The sequence below is a fragment of the Lontra canadensis genome, unplaced genomic scaffold, assembly GCF_010015895.1.
Source record: "Lontra canadensis isolate GAN:19392208 unplaced genomic scaffold, GSC_riverotter_1.0 scaffold24, whole genome shotgun sequence".
Classification (NCBI taxonomy): domain Eukaryota; kingdom Metazoa; phylum Chordata; class Mammalia; order Carnivora; family Mustelidae; genus Lontra; species Lontra canadensis.
In genome coordinates this window covers 14,021,870-14,046,244 of record NW_022631018.1, presented here as the reverse complement: position 1 = coordinate 14,046,244, position 24,375 = coordinate 14,021,870, and the positions used below count along the sequence as shown (strand labels likewise).

General features: G+C 37.8%; 1 protein-coding gene and 2 pseudogenes across 2 annotated transcripts in view; 2 read left to right on the top strand and 1 right to left on the bottom strand.

The window, feature by feature from the left end:
- CATSPERE (catsper channel auxiliary subunit epsilon) overlaps positions 1 to 24,375 on the top strand; it is a 145,238-nt gene that overhangs the window by 52,024 nt on the left and 68,839 nt on the right. The window lies entirely within an intron of this gene.
- On the bottom strand, positions 10,267 to 17,617 carry LOC116870637 (annotated as a pseudogene).
- LOC116870896 lies at positions 22,450 to 22,572 on the top strand (annotated as a pseudogene).

Genomic DNA, 24,375 nt, shown 5'->3' with positions numbered 1-24,375 from the left:
AAAGCCATCTTGTTTAATGTATCATTCAAAGTTACTGTTTCCTTGTTAAGTATCTAATGATCTATCCATTGCTGTAAGCGGGGTATTAAAGTCCCCTACTATTGTTGTGTTAATGCCAATTTCTTCCTTTAATGTTGCTTTATGTAATTAGGTACTCCCATGTTGGGTACATAAAATATTACAATTATTATATCCTCTTGTTGGATTCTTTCTTTTATCATTATGTCATGTCCTTCTTTGTCTCTTGTTATATAGTCTTTGTTTTAAAGGCTATTTTGTCCAATATAATATTGTTACCCTGACTTTCTTTTCACTTCCATTTGCATGATAAATGCTTTTCATCCCTTCATTTTCAATCTGCATGTGTCTTTAGGTCTGATATGAATATCTTGTAGGTAGCATATAGAAGAGTCTTTTTTTTTTTTTTAAAGAAAAGCCACTTTCGCTTCCCTTTTTTTTTTTAAGATTTTTTAATTAATTAATTTATTTGACAGACAGGGATCACAAGTGGGCGGAGAGGCAGGCAGAGAGAGAGGGGGGAAGCAGGCTCCCCGCTGAGCAAAGAGTGTGATGCGGGGCTTGATCCCAGGATCCTGGGATCATGACCTGAGCCAAAGGCAGAGGCTTTAACCACCGAGCCACCCGGGTGCCCCAGGAGTCTTGCTTTTTTATCCATTTCATCACCCTGTGTCTTTTGGTTGGAATATTTAGTCCATTTACATTCACAGTAATTATTGATACATATGTATTTATTGTCATTTTGTTACCTGTTTTATGATCATTTTTGTAGTTCTCTGTTTCTTTTTTTCTCTTGCTATCTTCTTTCATGGTTTGCCAACTATTTTAGTGATATACTTGGATTCCTTTTCTTTATTTTGTGCATATCAATTACTGTGTTTTTAAATTTATGGTTACCATTAGGTTTATGAATATAACAGTCTGTATTACTCTGATGGCCACTCAAGTTCAAATCTATTCCAAAGGCACTAAATTTTTATTCCTCTCCCCTCCACATTTTAGGTATATAGCATCATACTTCATATCCTTTCATTTTGCAAACCACCTTATTTTTATAGACCTACTTAATCGTACTACTTTTGTGCTCCTTGCCTTTTTTTACTCCTGCTTATGTTCTTTCTTTTCCCCTCAAAGAACCCCCTTTAACATTTTTTTAAAGGCTGGTTTCGTGGTAATGAACTCCTTTAACTTTTATTTGTCTAGGAAATTGTTTCTCTCTCCTTATATTCTGAATGAGAGCTTTGCTGCATAGAGTATTCTTGGTGGCTGGGTTGTTGTGTTTGTTTTTGTTTTTGTTTTTTTCTTCTTTTCTTTCAGCATTTTGAATATGTCATGCCACTCTCTTCTGGCCTGCAAAGTTTCTGCTGAATAATCTGCTGATAGCCTTTGTGGTTTCCCTTGTATATAACTATTTTCTCTCACTGCTTTTAAAATTATCTGAAACTACTTTTTCTTATTTTAATTACTATGTGCCTTTGTGAGGACGTCCTTCACTTGATTTTGTTGAGAGCTCTCTGTGCCTCCTGGATCTGGATTTCTGTTTCCTTACCCAGATTGAGGAAGTTTTCAGCTATTATTTCTTCACATAAATTTTCTGCCTTATTTTCTCTCTCTTCTCCTTCACAGATCCCTATAATGTGAATATTGTTATACTTGATGGTGTTGTGGAGTTCCCTTAATCTATTCTCATTCTTTATTAATCTTTTTTTCTCCTATTCAGTGTGATTGTTTCCCATTACTCTGTCCCCCCAGTCATTGATATATTCTTCTGCTTCCTCTATTACTCATTTCCTCTAGTGTATTTTTATTATTATATTATTATTTTTAAATTTCTTTTCAGTGTTCCAGAATTCATTGTTTATGCATCACACCCAGTGCTCCATGCAATACGTGCCCTCCATAATACCCACCACCAGGCTCACCCACCTTCCCACCCCACCCCCGCCCCTTCAAAACCCTCAGATTGTTTATCAGAGTCCATAGTCTCTCATGGTTCATCTCCCCCTCCAATTTCCCTCAACTCCTTTCTCCTCCCATCTCCCCATGTCCTCCATGTTATTTCTTATGCTCCACAAATAAGCGAAACCATATGAAATTGACTCTCTCTGCTTGACTTATTTCACTTAGCATAATCTCTTCCAGTCCTGTCCATGTTGATACAAAAGTTGGGTATTCATCCTTTCTGATGGAAGCATAATACTCCATAGGGTATATGGCCCTCTGGTGTATTTTTAATTTCAGTTATTGAGTGCTTCATCTCTGATTGGTTCATTTTTATGTTTTGTATCTTTTTGGTGAGAGTCTTGCTGAGATTCTCCACTCTTTTCTCAAGTCCAGTGAATATCTTTATGACCATCACTTTACATTCTCTATCAGGCATATTACTTATGTATGTTTCACTTAACTCTATTGTGATTTTGTCCTTTTGTTTGGGGTATATTCCTCTGTCTTCTTATTTTATACAATTCTCTGTATGTTTCTATATGTTAGGAAAGTCAGCTATGTCTCCGACTCTTGCAAGTAGTGGCTTTATAAAGAAAGGGTCCTCTGATGCCCTATAGTGCAGTGTTTCCTGTTCACCACAACCTGGCACTTCAGAGGTGTCTTCCATGTGTGTTGCATGTGTCCTACTGTTGTGGCTGAGCCACATTTGCCTTTAGTCTAGTCATCTGCAATGGCTCTCCTTGCCTGTTGTGAACAGGTTTAGGTCTCTATGTTTTTATGGGCCAGTCTGGGACCACCCTGGGCTTCAGTTAGGTCAGACCAGGCATTGACCGAGCTGCAGTTGAACCAAACTGCAGGACACTCTTCCTGTGTGTCCCCTGGGAATCTTTCATTGGCAGGTGGGGTCTGCAGTTAGACCAGTTTTCTGCTCCCAGACCAAGTTGGGGCCACAGGTCAAGAGTCACTTGGAGTGGTACTGGCCCAGCAGGGCTGCTTACACAATGCCACACTTATGTCACTGCTTTGGATGTACTCTTATGAAGCCAGTTTGGAGGGGGCAAATTCTGAGGAGAAGTCTGGGGTGGATGCCAGGAAGATCCCTGCTGGTCTGCTGTGGAAGGGGACTTGCAGCCACCAAGGAAAACTGCCAAGCTCAGGCTGGAGAGGGGGTAGGTTGGCAGAAGAGTTCAGGGCATGGGGTCTACAGTGTTAGTAAGGTTTGCTGAGGTCCACTGTGGGAGGATGCTTGGCACTGATTTGGAGAGCTGCTGAGGCTGGGTTGCAGGAGGACATGGTCGCAGAGCACACTGTTGGCAAGCTATTGGAGAGTGTTGATGCTGCACTGGTTCCTGCAGGTGTCCATGTATCTAAGCTGGGGGGCAGGGGAGGGAAATAGTGCCCACCAGCTTTTTTATTCTTGGAGAAGTTTCCCTGCCCCTCCAGCACATGTTGGGAGATTAGTAACCAAATCTCCCTCCCATATACCCATGCTTTTTTCAAACCACTGCTTCTATGCTGTATCTTAGCAGGGCTGTTGTGCTGTCTCTTTAATGGCCAGGACTCAGTTTCCTTTTGCTATTCCAGAGTCCAGCTACTGTTTTTCTTTTTCTTTTTTTTTTCTTTAAGATTTTATTTATTTATTTTTAAAGATTTTATTTATTTGACAGAGAGAGATCACAAGTAGGCAGAGAGGTAAGCAGAGAGAGAGAGAGGAGAAGCAGGCTCCCTGCCGAGCAGAGAGCCCCTGTTTTTCTTTTTTAAAGATTTTATTTATTTATTTGATAGAGATTACAAGTAGTCAGAGAGGCAGGCAGGGAGAGAAGAGGAAGCAGGCTACCTGCTGAGCAGAGAGCCCGATGTGAGGCTCGATCCCAGGACCCTGAGATCATGACCTGAGCCGAAAGCAGCGGCTTTAACCCACTGAGCCACCCAGGCGCCCCCCAGCCACCTTTTTTTTAAAGTTCCAGGTGTTAGGCTGCTTGGGTGGCTCAGTTGGTTAAGTGACTGCCTTCAGCTCAGGTCATGATCCTGGAGTCCAAGGATGAAATCCCACATCGGGCTCCCTGCTCAGCAGGGAGTCTGCTTCTCTCTCTGACCCTCCCCCCTTTCATGCTCTCCCTATCTCATTTTCTCTCTCTCTCGAATAAATAAAATCTTTTTTTAAAAAAATGTTCCAGGAGTTGGGACGCCTGGTGGCTCAGTTGGTTAAGCAGCTGCCTTCAGCTCAGGTCATGATCCCAGCGTCCTGGGATCAAGTCTCACATCGGGCTCCTTTCTCAGCAGGGAGCCTGCTTCTCTCTCTGTCTCTGCCTGTGCTCACGCTCTCTCTCTCTCTCTGACAAATAAATAAATAAAATCTTAAAAATAAATAAATAAAAATAAATAAATAAATAAATGTTCCAGGAGTTAAGCCTCACTGATTATAAGAACTTAAGAAGTTAAGCCCCTCTGGTTTTCAAAGCCAAATGTTATGGTTGGGATTCATCTTCCCATTGTAGGCCCCTGTGCCTGGGGTGCCCAGTGTGGAGTGTGCTCCTCTCTCTTCTTCTTGCTTGAAGTAGCCCTCCCTCCTGCAAATAGTCTCACAGGTCAACTTGGTTCCCGACCATGTCTCTGCTTTCTACCCTCCTTGATGTGCCCTCTTCTCTATGTTTCGCTGTAAAGAATCTGTTCTGCCAGCTTCACATCATTTTCTGAGTTTAGGATCCTCCTACTCCACCATCTTCCCCAGAAGTCTACAATTTCTATTAAATTTGTTTATGTTTTATAAGTGTTTTGTGGCCCAGAATGTGGTTTATCTTGGTGAATGTTCCATGTGATCTTGATAAGAATATGTGTTCTACTGTTGTAGGATTGAATATTCTATATAAGACAATTAGATTAAGTTGTTGATAGTGTTAAGTGGATATTTTTGTTGATTTTCAGCCTGATTGATCTATCAGCTACTGATGGGGGGGGTGGCATTTAAGTTTCTGACTATAATAGTAGATTCTCTTATTTCTCCTGGCAGTTGTCAGTTTTTGCCTTGATGTGCTGTTGTTAGATGCATTCATGTTTAGGATTGTTATGTTCTCTTGGAAAATTAACCTCTTTATTTTTATATTCTGCCCTCTTTGTCACTAATAAAATTCTGTGCTGAAGTTGGCCTTGTCTGAAATTTTATAGTCCTCCAGTTTTCTTTTCATTAGTTTTAGCTTAGTATACTTTTTTCTCTATTTCTTTACTTTTAAACTGAGGTTTATGTTTAAAACATGTTTCTTAAGGACAACATATAGTTGCATTTTTTTTAATTCACCTTTTTTATTTTTATTTTTTAAATTCTTTTAAAATGATTTTTATTTTTTTGACTTCTTTAAAATTAACATATACTATATTACTAGTTTCAGAGGTAGAATTTAGTGATTCATCAGTGCATACAACACCCAGTGCTCATTACTTCAAGTGCCCTCTTTCATGCCCATCACCCAGTTACTCCATTCCCCGACCCACCTCCCCTCCAGCAACCCTCAGTTTGTTTCCTATACTTAAGAGTCTGTTATGTTTTGTCATCCTTTCTGTTTTCATCTTATTTTACTTTCACTTCCCTTCTCCTGTGTTCATCGGTTTTGCTTTTTAAATTCCACATATGAGTGAAATCATGTTTGTAATTCTCTGGCTTATTTCACTTAGCATATAGTTGCGTCTTATTGGGATTTTTCCAAAAATTCATTCTGGCAATCTCTGCTTTTAAATTGATCCATTTAGACCATTAACATTTAAGCTGATTATTGATTTATTTGGCTTAATATCAACCATGTTTATAATTGTTTTCTATTCATTGCCAGATGCTTCTTTTTCTGACTTTTTGGTTTTAATTGAGCATTGTATAGGATTCCATTTATTTCCTCTCTTAGTGTATCGGTTATATTTCCTCAAAAAAAATTTTAGTGATTGCCCTGGAGTTTCTGGAGTTTACAATGTACATTTTAACTAATCCAAATCTATTTTCCAATAACACTATTCCACTCAACTCTAATTTAGGTTCCTTATAACAAAGTATTCTCAATTCCACCCTCTTGTATCCTGTTACATTGCTATCGTTCATTTAATTATCCACGTGGCACTGTAGTCCAATACTTTGTTACTATTACTAATTTAAACAATTATTTTTTGGATGAACTCAAGAATAGTGACAGCTTGATGGGTACAGGGTTTTCTTTCGAGTTGATGAAACCATTTTGGAACTAGAAAAAGATAGTTGTTGCACATCATGAAGGAACTAAAAACCACTGAATCATAAACTTTAATGTGGTTAATCATATGTTAATTTTACCTCAATACAATATAAGAAGAAATTGTTTTCTTTTATCTTTGTTTGCTCCTTTTCTAATGCTCTTCTTTTTTTATGTAAATCCAAGTTTCTTACATTTATCATTCTCCTTCTGTCTGAAGAAAATATTTTAACATTTCTTGCAGGACGGTTCTGGTGGTGAGGAATTCCCTTGGTTTTTGTTTTCTGAGAAAGTTTTTTTTTTTCTTTTTTAAAGATTTTATTTATTCACTTGAGAGAGAGAACAAAAAGTGGGGGAGGCAGAGGGAGAAGTGGACTCCCATCTGAACAAGGAGCCTGATGTGCGGCTTGATCCCAGGACCCTGGGATCATGACCTGAGCCAAAGGCAGGCACTCAACCAACTGAGCCACCCAGGCACCCCATCTGAGAAAGTTTTTATGTCTCTATCACTCTTGAAGGATAATTTTGCTGGACATAGAATTCTAGATTGGTGGATTTTTTTTCTTTCAACTCTTTAAATATTTCACTCAACTCTCTTCTTGTATGTATGCCTCTGACAAGAGGTCTCTTAATGATTATTCTTCTTGATCAATAGGTATGGTGCTTTGTTTCCCCTCCAGCATTTTTCAAAGATTTCGTTTTTGCCTTTAGTTTTCTGCAGCTAGACTATGGTATGCTTTGGAGTAGTTTTTTTACATTTAGTATTCATGCTGTTCCCTGAGCTTCTGGATCTTTGTTTTGGTGTCTGTTATTAATTTTGAAAATTCTTGGCCATTATTACCTCAAATATTTATTTTGCTCCATTCTCTCTTCTCCTGGCATTCTAGTTGTTTATGTGTTACATCTTTTGAAATTATCTAACAGTTCTTGGAAGTTCTGTCCTTTTTTTTTTTTTTAACTTTGTATTTCAGTTTGGGAATTTTCTTTTGACCTACCTTCAAGCCCACTAATTCCCTCCTCAGCTCTGGTGAATTCACTGATGAGCCCATCAAAAGCATTCTTCATTTCTATTACATTGTTTTATTCCTAGCATTTCCTTGACTCTTTCTTAGAATTTCTACTTTTCTGCTTATATTACCCATCTGTTCTTCCATATTTTCTAATTTTTTCTATTAGAGCCCTTAATATATTAATCACAGTTATTATAAATTAGCTATCTGGTAATTCTAATATGTGTATCATTTCTGATTCTAGTTCTGAAGTTTACTTTCTCTCCAGACTTTGTTTCTGCTTGCCTTTTGGCATTGCAATTTTGTTGGTTATTGTTGAAAGTCATATATGTTAAATTGGGTAATGGGAACTGAGGTTAAATAGGCCACTTGTATGTGGATTTATATTAATCTGGCCAGTAATTGGGCGTGGTTTGGTGTTTGCTGTAACTATAGGCGCCAGAAGCTTTATATTGCTTTAAGGTTTTGTTTTTGTCTCCCCTTTTGACTTTAGACATGCCTAAGTTCCTCGCTTCAGAGATTGTTTATGTCTTACAGTTCTTTAAGCTACAATCCACTATACTGTGGATAGTGGATACTATACTGAAGCCTTTTTGATGTAGTAAGGTATGAGCAAGGGAAGCTTTGTACAATCTCCCACTTAAATGTCAGTCTTTTAGTGGGCCTGCATCTCTGGTATGTGATCTCCAGAAATGTTTATTCCTGTATAGCTTCCTCCCCCAAACCCCCTTAACTGATTGAGACTGAAAGTCTAGAGGAGATAGGAGTGAAAGGAGTAACCTCCCCTATAATTCTGGGACAGGGATCTGGTACAGACTTTCTCCCTGAAGAGCAGGCCTTTGTTGTGGAAAAGGCTCTGGGTCTATTTCACAAAGATGACATTTCCTCTCCCTCTGCCAAAGCCATGAGGGGATCTTTCTCTAGTTTTCATGGTGAGATCTGGTGGAGTTTCCCCTAAAACTGTAACCCTAAGGACTTTCTCGACCTCACACTCAGCTTCCTGCAATTTGTCAAAATTACCATTTAAGTGTTCCTTACCACCAGTTTATGGCTCCAGTAGCTTCTTCTCCATGTAAACAGATTCTCAACTATGACTTCCTGGATTCACCTGTCTCTACAGACCTTGGGATGGTAGTTTGCCCTGCAAACTCAGTTCCCTGGATGGGCTCAAGAAAAGTCATTGATTTTTAATTTGTCCAGCTTCTCCTTGTTGTAGTAATAGGAGTGACACCTTCTAAGCTCTTTACATGACAGAGCTAAAACTCTGTACAATATATTTTAATTCCATTCATTCTTCAATTCATGTCATGCACCTTCAGTTTCTACAACCAAGAACTTCCATACATGGTTGTACAACTTGATCAGGATAGTCGCTGTGGTGACTCTACTTTTAATCCACTGAATTGTGGAACCAAAGTCCATCTCCATGTCATGAAATCTAATGGGCACTTTTCACAACTTGGCAGAATTTAACATGTTTAACCACTTCTTTTTTCTTTGAAATACTCTCCTCTAATGGCTTCTCTAGCACCAAAACATGTTGGTTTCCCTCCTAATTTACATGTTACCCTTTGCCATCTCCTTTATTTTCTCCTCTTCCTTCACTAATCTTTTTTTTTAAGATTTTATTTATTTATTTGACAGAGAGAGATCACAAGTAGACACAGAGGCAGGCAGAGAGAGAGAGGGAAGCAGGCTCCCTACTGAGCAGAGAGCCTGATGCGGGACTTGATGCCAGGACCCTGAGATCATGACCTGAGCCAAAGGCAGCGGCTTAACCCACTGAGCCACCCAGGCGCCCTTCCTTCACTAATCTTTAAATGATTCTTTGCATTTGCTCCTCAGGTGATCTTACTTAGACCCAAATGTTTTAGATGTTATACAATAATGAGTTACAAATTCATACCTCCAGCAAGAATTTTCCCCTTACTTTTCCAAATCACAAATTCAACGGACCACTGGCATTCCTGTTTAGAGGTCTTATAAGCAGATTCTATGAGTGTGGATAAAGTTTCTCCAGTTTCCCTATAAATCTGTTCTTCCCACAGGAGTCACCATAACAGTACATGACACCATTATCCTCCCAGTTTCCCCCCCTTTTTAATAAAGATTTTATTTATTTGTCAGAGAGAGAGAGAGCACAAGCAGAGGGAACAGCAGGCAGAGCAGGCAAGGGAGAAGCAGACTCCTGGCTGAGCAAGGAGCCTCATATGGGACTGAATCCCAGGACACTGGGATCATGACCTCAGCTGAGGGCAGATGCTTAACCAACTGAGCCACCCAGGAGTCCCGCCTCCTAGTTTCTCAAGGAAAAGCTCCGTAACTAATCTCAATGACCTCACTCTATCCCCACCCTACAATCCATTTTCCATATGACAGTAGATAGTTTTGAAATATATTATGTCAAGTTTCCAATTTCAGACTAGATGGGGTAAATGCATTTCATTTTACTTCTGCCACTATTCATAATGAAAGAAAAACCCTAGACAAAATACATCTCACCCACAAAAATACTGAAAGACACAGAAAGGAAAGTAGATGGGACTAGGGACCTTGAGATTCTAAGAGAGCCCTACCCACGAGTTCCCTGAATTTTTCCTTGTCTCCTCTATACTCTGGCAAGCACAGAAGAAGACAAGCCCCAAGAAAGGCCTGAGTTCTTTATCCAGAAGACCAGAAAGATTTTATTTTTATTTACCATTTTATTTACCATTTACCTTCTGGTGGCCCAGAAGGAGACGTTTTTAACACACCTGTGTATTCTTGCACCACCCACCACACAAAAAAAGAGCTGCTCCCATTCCCCATTATAATAGGTGCTGCAGCAGTGGAGCCGTTGGCCAGAACCCTGTTTTCCTCCCACATCCTGCAGTAATGAGGAACCTTCCCTCCCCTGTGGAACCTAAAGGTGGAAGTCTGACTCTCACCCCTCTCCAGTAAGGAGGAAGCGCCCTCCATTCATAACGTCCATCCCCTCCCTGCAGTGCCAAAGAGGCCCAGCTAATTACCACTTCTTTTCATGCATAAAACACACACACACACACACACACACACACACACACACACACACAGGAGGCAGCGCCTCATCCTGCAGCACCTGTAGGTGGAACTCGGACTTCAACCTCTGCCTTCCGATAACAATGTGGGACCCCTCCTCCGCAGAGCCTGTGGATGGAATTCCCAGTCAGCCCCACCCTGTAATAAGGAAGTGATGAAGCAGTGAGGCAGTACCCCTTCCCTGTGGTGCCTGTAGGCAGGACTCTGACCAACCTCTGCCCTGTAATAACAAGGAAACACAACTTCCCCTCCCCAGTTGGTGCTGTGGGTCTATTGGGGGGGGAGTCCTTTATTCCTATTAACACAAAAGTAGGACAAAATAGCCCTGCAGTAGCTCTATAAATTAAATTGACATTTGAACCACAATCCACAAAAGGGATCTAGGACCTGCATTCTGATCCTAAACAGATTAACTACTGGATAACGTGAAAGATTTAAATAGGAATTAGAATCTTATTATATAATACTTAAAATAGTCAGGAGATACAATCCAAAAATTACTCATCAGACCAAGAAAAAGGAAAGTCTCAATTGAAAAAAGATAGATATCATATGACACAAATGTCATGTGATTAGAACAAACAGGGAAGTAAAAGAAACATTTCTAAACTGTAGCCAAACCTTAAAAGATGTAAGTTATTTTAATAGCAAGAAGATATCATGTACATTTGTGTTTAATCTCTTTGGGTTTTTATTTCCAGTATTAATCATTGTCTCAGGATTTCTTTCTCTAATAATGACTTAGTGCTGTAAATATTTGTTTACAGATTCATTTTCTTCCTATTGGTTTCTTGTGGAAAAATCACTCTAATAGTAAACACAGGTTTTAAACTTTTTTAATGAAAGTATTTTGTTGTTCAGAATTCAGTGGTGTCTTCTGAATTTTAAGAGATAGCTAGTAAGATTTGCTAATTAAAAATAAGTATAGGGGCGCCTGTGTGGCTCAGTGGGTTAAAGTCTCTGCCTTTGGCTCGGGTCATGATCTCAGGGTTCTGGGATCGAGTCCCGCATGGGGGGGGGGTCTCTGCTCAGCAGGGAGCCTGCTTCCTCCTCTCTCTCTCTCTCTCTCTCTCTCTGCCTGCCTCTCTGCCTACTTGTGATCTCTGTCTGTCAAATAAATAAAAATCTTTAAAAAAAATAAAATAAAATAAAAATAAGTATATATCTTACTATTAGATAGCATTTAATTTTATGTAATTAAGTATTAAATATGTAATTATATAAAATTAAATAAATTAATAGAAATCTATATTTATAAATAAACAAAATTAAATAAATCTAATTAAAATGTATTTAAATGCTTTAATATACATGTATGTACAATTTATATTAATTGCAATCTTAAATACTTAGTGTCTTTTAGCTTCAGAGGTGAAATCTCTTAGAAACTTATATGTATGGAGAAAAAATACCCAAAACATAGAAATAAGGCATGTTCTTTCAGTGTCATATTGGAGAACTGTCTAACAGGCTCACCCAGGATCCCGTAGATATTTAAAAGAAGGTACTTTTTTAAAAGATTGTGTAAAATAAACATAAACTTTTATCATTTTAATAACTATATTAAGTGTACAGTTCAGTGGCATTAAGTACATTCCTAGGGTTGTGCTTCTGTCTCTAAGGATTTGACAATTCTAAGTACCTTATATAAGTGGAATCATACAGTGTTTGTCTTTTTGTGACCGACTGACTTCACTTAGCGTAAAATAGTCAAGATTCACCCATGTTGTAGCATGTGTCAGAATTTCCCTTCTTTTCTTTTTTTTTTTAAAGATTTTATGTATTTATTTGACAGAGATCACAAGTAGGCAGAGAGGCAGGCAGAGAAAGAGAGGGGGAAGCAGGCTCCCCACCCAGCAGAGAGCCCGATGCGAGGCCCGAACCCAGGACCCTAGGATCATGACCTGAGCTGAAGGCAGAGGCTTTAACCCACTGAGCCACCCAGGCACCCCAGAATTTCCCTTCTTTTTAAGGCTAAATATTATTCCATTGTATGCATAACAAAGGAAACAACAAAACTAAAAGACAGTCTATTGAATGGGAGAAGATATTTGCAAATAACATATCTGATAAGGGGTTAGTATCCAAAACGTATAAAGAACTTTCAAAACTCAATACCAAAAAACCCCAAGTAATCCAATTAAAAAAAAATGGGCAGAAGATATAAACAGACATTTCTCCAAAGAAAACATACAGATGGCCCTCAGACACATGAAAAAATGCTCAATATCACTCATCATCAGGGAAACGCAAATCAAAACCACAATGAGATATCACCTTATACATGTTGGAACGGCTAAAATAAACAACCCAAGAAACAAGTGTTCGTGAGTATGTGGAGAAAAAGAAACCCTAGTGCACTATTGGTGAGAATGCAAACTGTGGGAGACAGTAGGCAGCGTCCTCAAAAAATTAAAAACGGAACTACCCTAGGATCCAGCAATCACACTACTCAAAGAATACAAAAACAGTATTCAAAGAGATACATGCACTCCTATTTTTACTGCAGCATTATTTACAATAGCCAAAGTACAGAAGCGACCCAAGTGTCCATCGACTGATGAATCTATCAGTGGGCACTTGGGTTGCTTCCGTATCTTGGCTATTGTGAATAATGGTGCAGCGAGTGTACCTGCGTGGCTCAGTCGTTATGCATCTGCCTTCCCCTCGGGTCATGATCCCAGGGTCTTGGGATCAAGTCCTGCATGGGGCTGCTTGCTCAGTGGGGAGTCTGATTCTCCCTCTCCCTCTGCCCCTCCTCCTGCTTGTGCTCTCTTGCTCGCTTTCTCTCAAATAGAAAATACATAAAAATCTTTTAAAAAGTAATGGTGCAGTGAACATAAGAAGGCAGATATCTCTTTGATATTCTGTTTACATTTCTACTGGATACATGCCCAGAAGTGGGATTACCAGATTATATGGTAATTCTATTTTTAATTTTTTGAGGAACATACATACTGGTTTGCGTAATGGCTATCCCCGTTTATAGTCCTACCAATAGTGCACAAGGATTTCCTTTTCTCCAAGGAAATTTCCTTTTCTCCTGCCAACCCTTCTTATCTTTTTATCTTTTTGATGATAGCCATTTTAGCAGGTGAGAGGTGGTACTGTGATTTTGTGGTTGATTTGTATCTCCGTGATGATTAGCGATGTTTAACGCCTATCATATACCTGTTAGGGCCATTTATATGTCTCCTTTGAGAACTGTTTATTCAGATTCTTTGCCCATTTTTTTATTAGGGTTAATTTTTTCTTGCTTTCGAATTGTTTGAGCTCCTTATACATTATGGGTATTAAACGCGTATCAGCTATCTGGCTTACAAATATATTCTCTCATTTAGTAGGTTGCCTTTTCACTCTGTTGATTGTTTCCCTTGATGGTCGGAAGCTTTTTAGTTTCATGCAACCTGATTTGTCTACTTTTATTTTGTTGCCTGAGTTTTTTATGTCATATCCAAAAAAGCCATTGCCCAGACGAATGTCAAGAAGCATTTCCCATATGTTTTCTTCTAGTAGTTTTATGGTTTTACGTCTAAGTCTTTAGTTCATTTTGAGTGGATTTTTAAAATATGATGCAAGATAAACATTCAATTTATTCATCTGCATGAGGACATCCAGGTTTTCCAACACATTTGTTGAACAAATTTACCCTTTCACTATGTACATTCTTGGCACTCTTGTCAAAAATCATTTGACCTTAAAGGCATGGATTTATCTCTGGGCTCTTTATTTCATTCTCCTGGTCTATAGATCTGTTTTTATGGCATTATTATACTGTTCTGATTACTATAGTTCTGTAATAAATATTGAAATCAGGAGATACCATGCTTCCAGCTTTGTTCTTTTTTTTTTTTTTTTAAGATTTATTTATTTATTTTAGAGACTAAGAGAGTGCCTGAGCAGTGGGAGGGGCAAAGGGATGGAGAGGGGAAGCAGACTTACCACTGAGTGAGGAGCCCAATGTGGGGCTTGATCTCAGGACTCTTGAGATCATGACCTGAGCCGAAACCAAGAGTTAGATGCCTAACGGACAGAGCCACCCAAATAGCATTTGCTATTTGGGGTCTTTTGTGGTTCTATACAAATTTTTGGATTGTTTTTTCTAATTATGTCAAATGGCATTGGGATTTTGATAGAGAATGAATTCCATCTATAAAGCACCTGGATTAGTAAAGACATTTTGGCAATATTAATTCTTTCAATCCATGAATATGAAATATCTTTACATTTATCCATGTTTTCTTTAATTTTCCTCACCAGTGCTTTTACAATTTTTAATATAGAAACCTTTCACATCTTCGGTTGATTCCTAAGTCTTTCATTTTTTTGTTGTTGCTATTGTAAATGAGATTATATTCCTTATTTTCTTTTCACATGGTTTATTGTGACTAGAAATATGACTGATTATTGAATGTTGATTTTTTTAAAAATTCTGCAACTTCACTAAAATTACTTCGCTAGTTCTAACAGGGCCTTTGTTGTTAATTCTTTAGGGTGTCCTACATATATGATCATGTCATCTGCAAACACAGATAATTTTACTTCTTCGTTTCTGCTTTGGATGACTTTTACTTCTTTCTCTTGTCTAACTGTTATGGCTAGGACTTTTAGTACAATGTTGAGTAAAAGTGGTAAGATTGGGCATCCTGACCTTATACTGGATCTTGGAGGAAAAGCTTTCAGTTTTTCCCCTTTGGTTTTCATGCTAGCTGTGGAGACTATATACACAATCCTTTATTGTGTTGAGGTAATTTCCTACTGTACCTATTTTGTTGAGACTTTTTATCATGAATGAATGTTGATTTTTTTAAATGTTTCTTATGTATCTATTGACATGATCATGTGTTTTTAATCTTTCATCCTATTAATGTTGTTTAATCACATTGATTTATTTGCATATGTTGCATATGTTGCAACTTCTTGCATGAATCTTGGATGAATCCTATGTGGTCATGGTGTGTAATCTTTTTAATGTTCTGTCAAATTTGGTTTGCTCGTGTTTTTGTTTTTGTTTTTTAAGATTTTATTTATTTATTTGACAGACAGAGTTCACAAGTAGGCAGAGAGTCAAGCAGAGAGAGAGGGGGAAGCAGGCTCCCTGCTGAGCACAGAGCCCGATGCAGGGCTCGATCTCAGGACCCTGAGATCATGACCTGAGCCGAAGGCAGCAGCTTAATCCACTGAGCCACCCAGGTGCCCCAGTTTGCTAGTGTTTTATTAAGGAGTTTTGCATCTATGTTTATGAGATATATTGGCCTGTAGTTTTATTTTCTTCTGGTGTCTTTGTCTGGTTTTGGTACCAGTCAGGATGGCCTCATAAAACGAGTTTGGAAGTGTTCTCTCTTTTAGATTTTGAAAGAATTGAAGAAGGATTTGTATTAATTTTTTTTTGAATGTTTGATAGAATTCACCCGTGAATCCTTCTATCTGTTCCTGGGTTTTCTTTTTTGGGGAGATATTTGATTATTGCTTCAATCTCTTTATTTGTTATTGGCCTGTTCAGGCTTTCTCTTCTTGATTCAATGTTACAAGTTGTATGTTTCTAGGAATTTATCTATCCTTTCTGGTTTATCTAATTTGTTAGCACATAGTTGTTTATAATGGTCTTTTATGATTCTTTTTATTTTTGAAGCACCTATTGTAATGCCTCCTTTTTCATTTCTGGTTTTATTTATTTATTTTTTTAAAAGATTTCATTTATTTTTCTGACAGAGAGAGTGATCACAAGTAAGCAGAGAGACAGGCAGAGAGACGGGGGTTGGGGGGAAACAGGCTCCCTGCTGAGCAGAGAGCCTGATGGGGGACTCTATCCCAGGACCCTGAGATCATGACCTGAGCCGAGGCAGAGGCTTAACCCACTGAGCCATTTGGGTGCCCCTCTGGTTTTATTTATTTGAGTCTTTTTTTTTTCTTAGTCTAGTTTAGGATTTGTCCATCTTGTTTATATTTCAAAAGACTAATTCTTAGTTTCATTGATTTTTTTTCCTATTGCTTTTGTGTTCTCTGCTTATTTCTGCTCTGATCTTTATTATTTCTTCCTTCTTCTCACTTTGTGCTTAGTTTGTTCTTTTTCTAGTTCATTGAGGTATAAAGTTAGATTGTTTATTTGAGATTGTTTCTCTTTTTTAATATAGGCATTTATTGCTTCCCTCATAAGTACTGCTTTTGAAACATACCATAAGTTGTGTTTTTGTTTTTCTTGAGATCTTTGTAAACTTCCCTTTTGATTTCTTCCTTGATCCAGTGGTTGTTCAAGAGTATGTTGTTTAGTTTCCCTGTAGGTGTAGGCCCTGAACACTTGGGCCTCCACGTGTTTGTACTGGTTTGAAAATAAAAAAGAGCACCATCCAGAATGTAGTAGTCATTATACATGTTACCTAGACACAGGTATGGAAGTCTGGTGAAAGCTTCCATAACAAAACCAGCTTTTCTGAAAACTTAAGGCAGTCTACTCACTTGTTCTTCCCAACTCTGTCCCTGGATTCCTAAAATTTCTGATGGTTCCCCCACTTGCCACCTGTTTTCCACATAATGATGGAAGGGTAAAAGCAGGGCAAGGATGACCCTGCCTCTAGATGGCTCCTAGACACTTCTGAAATCTTTTAATAAGTCGCAGGCTGATCATATCGGTCCAGCAAATTCAAGCAACTGATGCCACCATACTGGAAGCATTCATTCTGCCATTCATTTATTCCAAGTACTCTGTAGTTCTTCTTCTGAAGCTGCCATATCATACTTTCAGATAGCTCAGTGGCATACATTTCTTCAAAATGAGGGCTCATGATTTTTGTGACTTCTCCATATCCAGCACTGAAATCAAAAAGTCTATGGATTTTCCAGTCTGGATTAGTGTTTAGCACTCTCTTGAACTCATCTGGCATTATGAAGGGCACGTATTGCATGGAGCACTGGGTGTGGTGCATAAACAATGAATTCTGTTACGCTGAAAAGAAATAAATAAAAAATAAAAAATTAAAATTAAAAAACAAAACTCATCTGGTGAAAACACAAACATTGAGCCTCTTCCTAGCAACCCACTGATAGATGTTCTAGACATAAACAGGTTAAAAACAGATGACAAAAAAGAGTGATATAATTGAATAAACAACCAGCCCAATTTCTCAACTCTGTTGTTTAAAATCTGGGTTCCTTGATCAAGGTAACTCTGAAAAAAGACAGCCTGGAATGATTAGCATAACTCCTCTCCATTGTACACATCCTACTGGTAGTTCCCCTTCCTGCCACCTGCTGCCACCATAGTACCCTTGTCACATTCACTTACAGGGAGTGGGTGGTTGTGTTCCACAGAGTCCACATCCTCTGCGCTAGCCATGTGGTTGCAAGGCTCAGGCACATCCAGCCCAGGAGCAGTTTCATTAGGGGCCACCGCTGCTCTTTTGATCACTGCTGGCACCTGGCTGAGGAGGAGAAGGTGCTGACTGGCAGCGTTAGAGCCATTGTTCCCAGCCTGCCCGTCCAGCCCCTCTCCATCACTTCACTTTCAGCCTTTGTGTGTCTTTAAATCTAAAGTGAATCCCTTGTGGACCGCATATTCCTGGATCTTGGTTTGTTGTTGTTTTTATCTGTTCAGACACTCTATGCCTTTTGATTGGGGAATTTAATCCGTTTACATTTAAGAAATTGTTGATAGGTGAGGACTTAATATTACCTTTTGTTAATTGTTTTCTGTCTAATTTGCAGCTGCTTTATTCCTCTCTTTCCCTATTGATGTCTTCCTTTGCTATTTGATGGGGGGGGGGCGGTCATAGTGCTTTGCCAGGATTCTTTTTATCTTTTGTATCTCTACTATAGGTTTTTTCTTTGTGATTACCTTGAGGCTTGCATAAATTATCTTGTAGTTAAAGAGTCTATTTTAAATTGATAGAAGTTCAATTACATATAAAAACTACATTTTTACTATGCCCCATTTGTGTTCCTATTGTCAGAGATTTCTTTACTTCTTTTTGCATTGCATATCCATTAATGATTTTTCTTTTTTATCTTTTAGATTAGCTTTAAAAATAATTTATGCATCATCATTACAATTTTACCTTGTTCTGCATTTGTCTAAATAGTTTTCTATACCAGTGAGATTTATGCCTTCATATTGCTGGGGTCCACATTGGTGAAGACTGCAGGGGTCCTCAGTAGAAAAGGATGTGGAGGTCCATGGTGGTAGTGAGGACTGCTGGGGCCTCCCTGCTCTCCTCCCTCATGGGAAGTTGTAGCCAGCAGAATTCCTCTTGGCATTGAACTGTGCTGGACTGATGGTTAGAGTAATGGAGATTAAGTGCCTCCTGTACTTTTCTGTGGAGCATCTTCAGTTTTTTGCTTCACTGGGTTGCTGAAGTTTTAACACTCTGGAGCTCTCCCAAAGCTATTTTTGCCCATGGAGAGCTATTAAATTGTTATTGTGAGAGAACCTCGTCCTCTGCCATCTTATTGATGTCACTCCTCTTTTGTTAGTTTTGCTTTTTAATTTTTTCCAGTTTTACTGAGATAAAATTGACATACTGTGTTAGTTTAAGGCTTGACATATATATATATATATATATATATATATATATATATATATATGGTGAAGTCATTTCCATAATATGTTGAGTTAACATCCATTATCTCATATAGATACAAAAAAAAAAAAGAAAGAAAAAGCAGAGGAAGGAAGGAAGGAAGGGAGGGTGGGTTTCTTCTTGTGATGAGAATTCTTAAGAATTGATCTCTTAACAAATTTCCTATATACCATACAACAGCATTAATGGTAGTCACCATGATGTATATCACATCCCTAGTACTTATGTATCTTATAAATAAAGTTTGTGTCTTTCCCCACCTTCCTTCAATTCTCCTTCCCCAGCTGCCTGCCTCTGGTAATCATAAATCTGATCTCTTTTTCCATAAATTTGTTTTTTTTTTTTTAAAGTTCCCCATATAAGTGAGATCATCCAGTATTTGTCTTTCTCTGACTTCTTTCACTTAACAGAATTGCCCTCATGTTGTCACAAATGGCAGGATTTCCTTGGGGTTTATTTTATGGCTGAATAATGTTCCACTCTGTATATATAGTATATCACAACTTCTTTGCTTGTTGTTCTGTCACTGGACACAGGTTGTTTCCATATGTTGGCTATTATAAATAATGCTGCTATGAATATGGAGGTGCAGATGTCTTTTGGCTTAGTGTTTTCATTTCCTTTGAATATATTCTCAGAGGTGAAATTGCTAAATCATATGGTCATCCTATTTTTGTTTGTTTGTTTTTATAACCCTCCATACTGTTTTCCATAGTAGCTGTACCATTTGCACAATGTACATGGGTTCCCTTTCTTCCGTATCCAGGTCAGCATTTGTTATCTCTTGTCTTTGATTAAGGCTATCCTAATCGCCAAACCCATCTCATTTTGGGTTGGACTTGCATTTTCCTAATAACTGGTGATGTTGAGCATCTTTTCAAGTACCCATTGGCCATTTTTATGTCTTCTTTGGAAAAATCCCACTTGATCATCATGTATGATCTTTGGTTGGCTAGTAGGTAGTTGAGAATTTTTGCACCTATATTCATCAGAAATACTGGACCATAATTTGTCTTCTAGTAGTGTCCTCTTCTGGCTTTGGTATCAGGGTAATGCTGGCTTTGTAAAATGAGTTTGGGAGCATTTTGTTCTCTTTGAATTTTCAGAAGAGTTTGAGGATAGGCATTAATTCATTAAATTCTTGGCAAAATTTATCAATAAAACCTTTATTTTTAATAATAGTCATCCTAATGGATGTGAAGTTGTATCTCACCATGCTTTGATATTCATTTCCCTAATGATTAGTGACATCGAATATATTTTTATGTGCTTATTGGCTATTTGTATAATCTTCTCTAGATAAATGCTATTCAGGTCCTTTGCCTACTTTTTTTTAAAGATTTTATTTATTTATTTAACAGACAGAGATCACAAGTTGGCAGAGAGGCCGGCAGAGAGAGAGGAGGAAGCAGGCTCCCTACTGAGCAGAGAGCCCGATGTGGGGCTTGATCCCAGGACCCTGAGATCACGACCTGAGCCAAAGGCAGAGGCTTTAACCCACTGAGCCACCCACGTGCCCCCTTTGCCTATTTTTTAATTGGCTTTTGTTGTTGTTGAGTTTTAGAAGTTCCCTATATATTTTATATATTAATCCATTGTATTATATGTGATTTGCAAATATTTTCTTCCATTCTGTGAGTTGCCATTTTATTCTTTAGATAGTGTCTTTTGGTACACAAAAGCTTTAAATTTTGATGAGGTCTCATTTGTCTATTTTTCCTTTAGTTGCCTGTGCCTTTGGAGTCATACCCCAAAAAAAAAATCAATGCCAGAGCACCTGGGTGTATCAGTCAGTTAAGAGTCTGCCTTTGCCTCAGGTCATGATCACAGGGTCCTGGGATCGAGTCCTACAACGGGCTCCTTGCGCAGTGTGAAGCCTGCTTCCCTCTCTGCTTGCCACTCCCCCTGCTTATGCTCTCTTTCTCTCTCTCAAGTAAATAAATAAATAAATATATATATATATCTTTTTTAAAAAATTGATGCCAGATCCAGTGTCACAAAGATTTCTGTCTGTTTTCTTCCAGAGATTTTATAGTTTTATATTTTATGTTTAAAGAATGCACTGTTGATACACCCAAAAGCTTGGATAGATGCTGAGTTGAAAAGTCAATTTTAAGTGTTGCATTCTGTATGATTCCATTTATAGAAGATTTTAGAGGTGACAAAACTGTACTAATTGAAAACAGATAAGTGGTTACCAGAAGTTAGAGTTATCAGGCAGTTGTGACTCTTAAGTGTTTACAGGAGGGAGTTTCTTATTTGTGCCAGAACGGTTCCATAATTTGTATTCTATAACAGTTCTATATTGTGGTAATGGTTACATAAATCTAGACATATGATAAAATTTCACAGAACTATACCAAAAAAGGAAGCACTTTGTAGAAAGAATGATGAAATCTTAGTAAGATTCATACATGAGTTAACAGTGTTTTATCATCAATTTCCTGGGTTTTGACATGCACTAAGATTATATAAGCTATTGTCATTGAGGAAAGCTGACTCACTTCTTGTGAGTCAAACTATTTTTTAAAAAGTAGTTATCATTCTATTTTAAAATGTCTTTTAACATTTGCCCATTGTACTAAGGATAAAATCCAAACTATTTTCCAGGACCGACGATACTTAACATGATGTGGTTCCTGCCTGTCTTTTATCTAAACTTTTCCTGTACTATTTCTCTTTTACTACATTCTGGCCATAATCTTCCTTTCAAGTCCTCAATCATAATAATTTCTCTCCTCCCTCAGACTCTTTGTAACTGTTGTTCATTCTGTCTGGAATGTTCTTCTCATAGCTGTATTGTGTGAACTATACTCTCTTCTGGGTGGTGAGATCTTTTTTCTTCTTTAATCCAGGTTTAGGAGGCAGAGCCTCGAGGCAGTAGTGCAGTTTTGGTCATATCGGTTTGAAGTGTTTGTAAGACAAGCAAAATCATCATTAAAAATCTAGTTGGGGGGGGCACCTGGGTGGCTCAGTTTGTTAAGCGACTGCCTTCGGCTCAGGTGATCCCGCAGTTCTGGGATCGAGTCCCACATCAGGCTCCCTGCTTGGCAGGGAGTCTCCTTCTCCCTCTGACCTCTCTTCTTTCATCTCTCTCTCTCTCTCTCTCTCTCTCTCCCAAATAAATAAATAAAATCTTTTTTTTAAAAAATCTAGTTAGGTACATGGATATGTAGATTTAAAATTTGGATCTGGGTCATACAATTTGAGCATTTATAGGAATTGAATGATACTTGAAGCCACGTGATTAAATGAGATTACCTAGGAAGAGAATGTACTATGAGAATGCTACTGGAAGAGAATCTGGGATCAAGCCTGGGGATCTCTAATAGAGCAAGGAGCAAATGGTAACATGGAAGCCAAGTAAGAGAGTGTTTCAAAGGAGATTAGTCTAATGTATCAAATGCTGCTGAAAAAACATATGAGATAAACATAAAGAATATTAAGTTTCTATAACCATATATTGATGTTATAACTAGAAAAATACTTTTAAAAATAATAATACAGAGTTTGATATCAGCATCATGAAATTTGTTCTGTCGTAGATTACTAACAATAAACTGGCAGAGTCCTTTCAGAAACATTTCGATAGTATGTATCAAGAGTTTTGAAGTGTTCATATGAAGCTTTTGGCCCAGCTTTGCGCAGTGGCAGTATCGTAGCCAATGAGATTTATCTGAGGCGCGATTATTGCTAATTGAAGCTTTTGGCCCAGTAATCATATTCCCAGAATATAATTAAAAGAAATAGTCCTTACTGTGGAAAAGACTGTACATCTGATTATATTTATGGCAGTAATATTCATAATAGTGAAAAAATAAAAAATTACCTCAATGTCCAGTAGGGAAGTGTTCAATCAATGATGATAATTCACCCAATGGACTATCATAGTATCATTAAAAATGATGTTTATATAGACTGCTAGTTCTGTGGATACATAACGGATGCCTACACTTGGTAAATTCTAAGAAATATACCAATAGTGTTTTTCATTTTTATTTATTTTAATAATTTCTATGTGTTAATTTTTGCCATATTTATATATGTATTTTATATTACATATAATATATATTATATATTTAAACATGTTTAAAAACATGTTTTATAGATAAAACATTTTTTCCATAAAACATGTTTTTAAGCTTGTTTGAATGATTATCTTAAATTTTCTTAAACTATCCTTTTTTCTATTATATTTTTGGCATGTGTCACTTATTATGTTTTATTCCTGTCTTATTCTATGCTACATTTATTCCTTTCCTTTGCAGTTATATGAAAGACAGTTGTATTTAAAATTCTGAACAGTGAAAAATTTTTAAATAAAATTTTGAATAGTGAATAATATTTTTAGAAATAAAATTTAAAATATCCATTATTTATTATATACCAGACAAATCTATGCTTCTCTATCAAAATCAATAAATGTGTATTCTTCAGGGAGGCCTTATCTGACCATAGTCACTCTCAAAATTGGGTTAAATCCTATTAGATAACCCCATGGTCCCAATGAATACCCTCTAACTGACATTCATCATAGCGATCTCAAAGGCTCCTTTGTTGATGGTTGACATTTCTAGGAAATTAACTGGAGCATTATTGGAGGATTAGGGCAGAAGGAAGCCATGGAATTTTATTTTATTTATTTTTTATTAAAGAGTTTTATTTATTTATTTTGAGAGAGAGTGTGTGTGTATGAGCAGGGGGAGGGACAGAGGCAGGAGAGAGGGAATAACTAACAAACTGCACACTGAACATGGAACTGGAAGTAGACTGGATCTCAGGACCATGAGACCAGGACCTGAGCCAAAACCAGGAGTCAGAGGCTTCACCAGCTGAGCCCACCAGGTGCCCCAGAAGCTGTGGAATTTAGACTGACCCTCATTATCTGATTTTTTACTCTAGGAATTCCCTATAATGATACCATTGCCTCCATCCCAAAAGTACCTATTGGGAAAAATTCCTGTCAATTCAACTACTCCTTAAATCTCATTAGAAAAAGAGGAGGCTTGTCAGATCTATTGTTAGACAAAGAGAATTTCTGTTAAAGCCTCCAGATGTCATTTGAAACCTACCTTGAAAGATTATGTTGGGGGTGACTGGGTGGCTGTCGATTAAGTGTTAACTTCAGTTCAGGTCGTGATCTCAGAGTCCTGTGATGGAGCCCCATGTGGACCCCGACGTGATTCCCTGCCTGGGGTCTGAGTAGGATCCAAATAGGGCTATACACTCAGTGGGGAGTCTGCTTCTTCCTCTCCCTCTGCCCCTGCCCCTGCTTGTGTTTTTTTTCTCTCTCTCAATAAATAAAATCTTTTTTTAAAGAATGTTGTTTTAAAGTCAAATTCATATAGAAACAATTCTAACAGATTAGTTTTAGAAACTCCATTGCACAGTTCATTGAAATTAAAACATGAGAGCATTTATTTAAAGGTCCCCATAATCTCAATTCATTCGGGAATCTGATTACGTATAGTTTTTTCAACATGTTGGAAATGGTATTACAACTTCTTTATGTTTCATAAAGTTCAATGGGGAGGAAACTATATGGTAAAAAACAAACAAAAA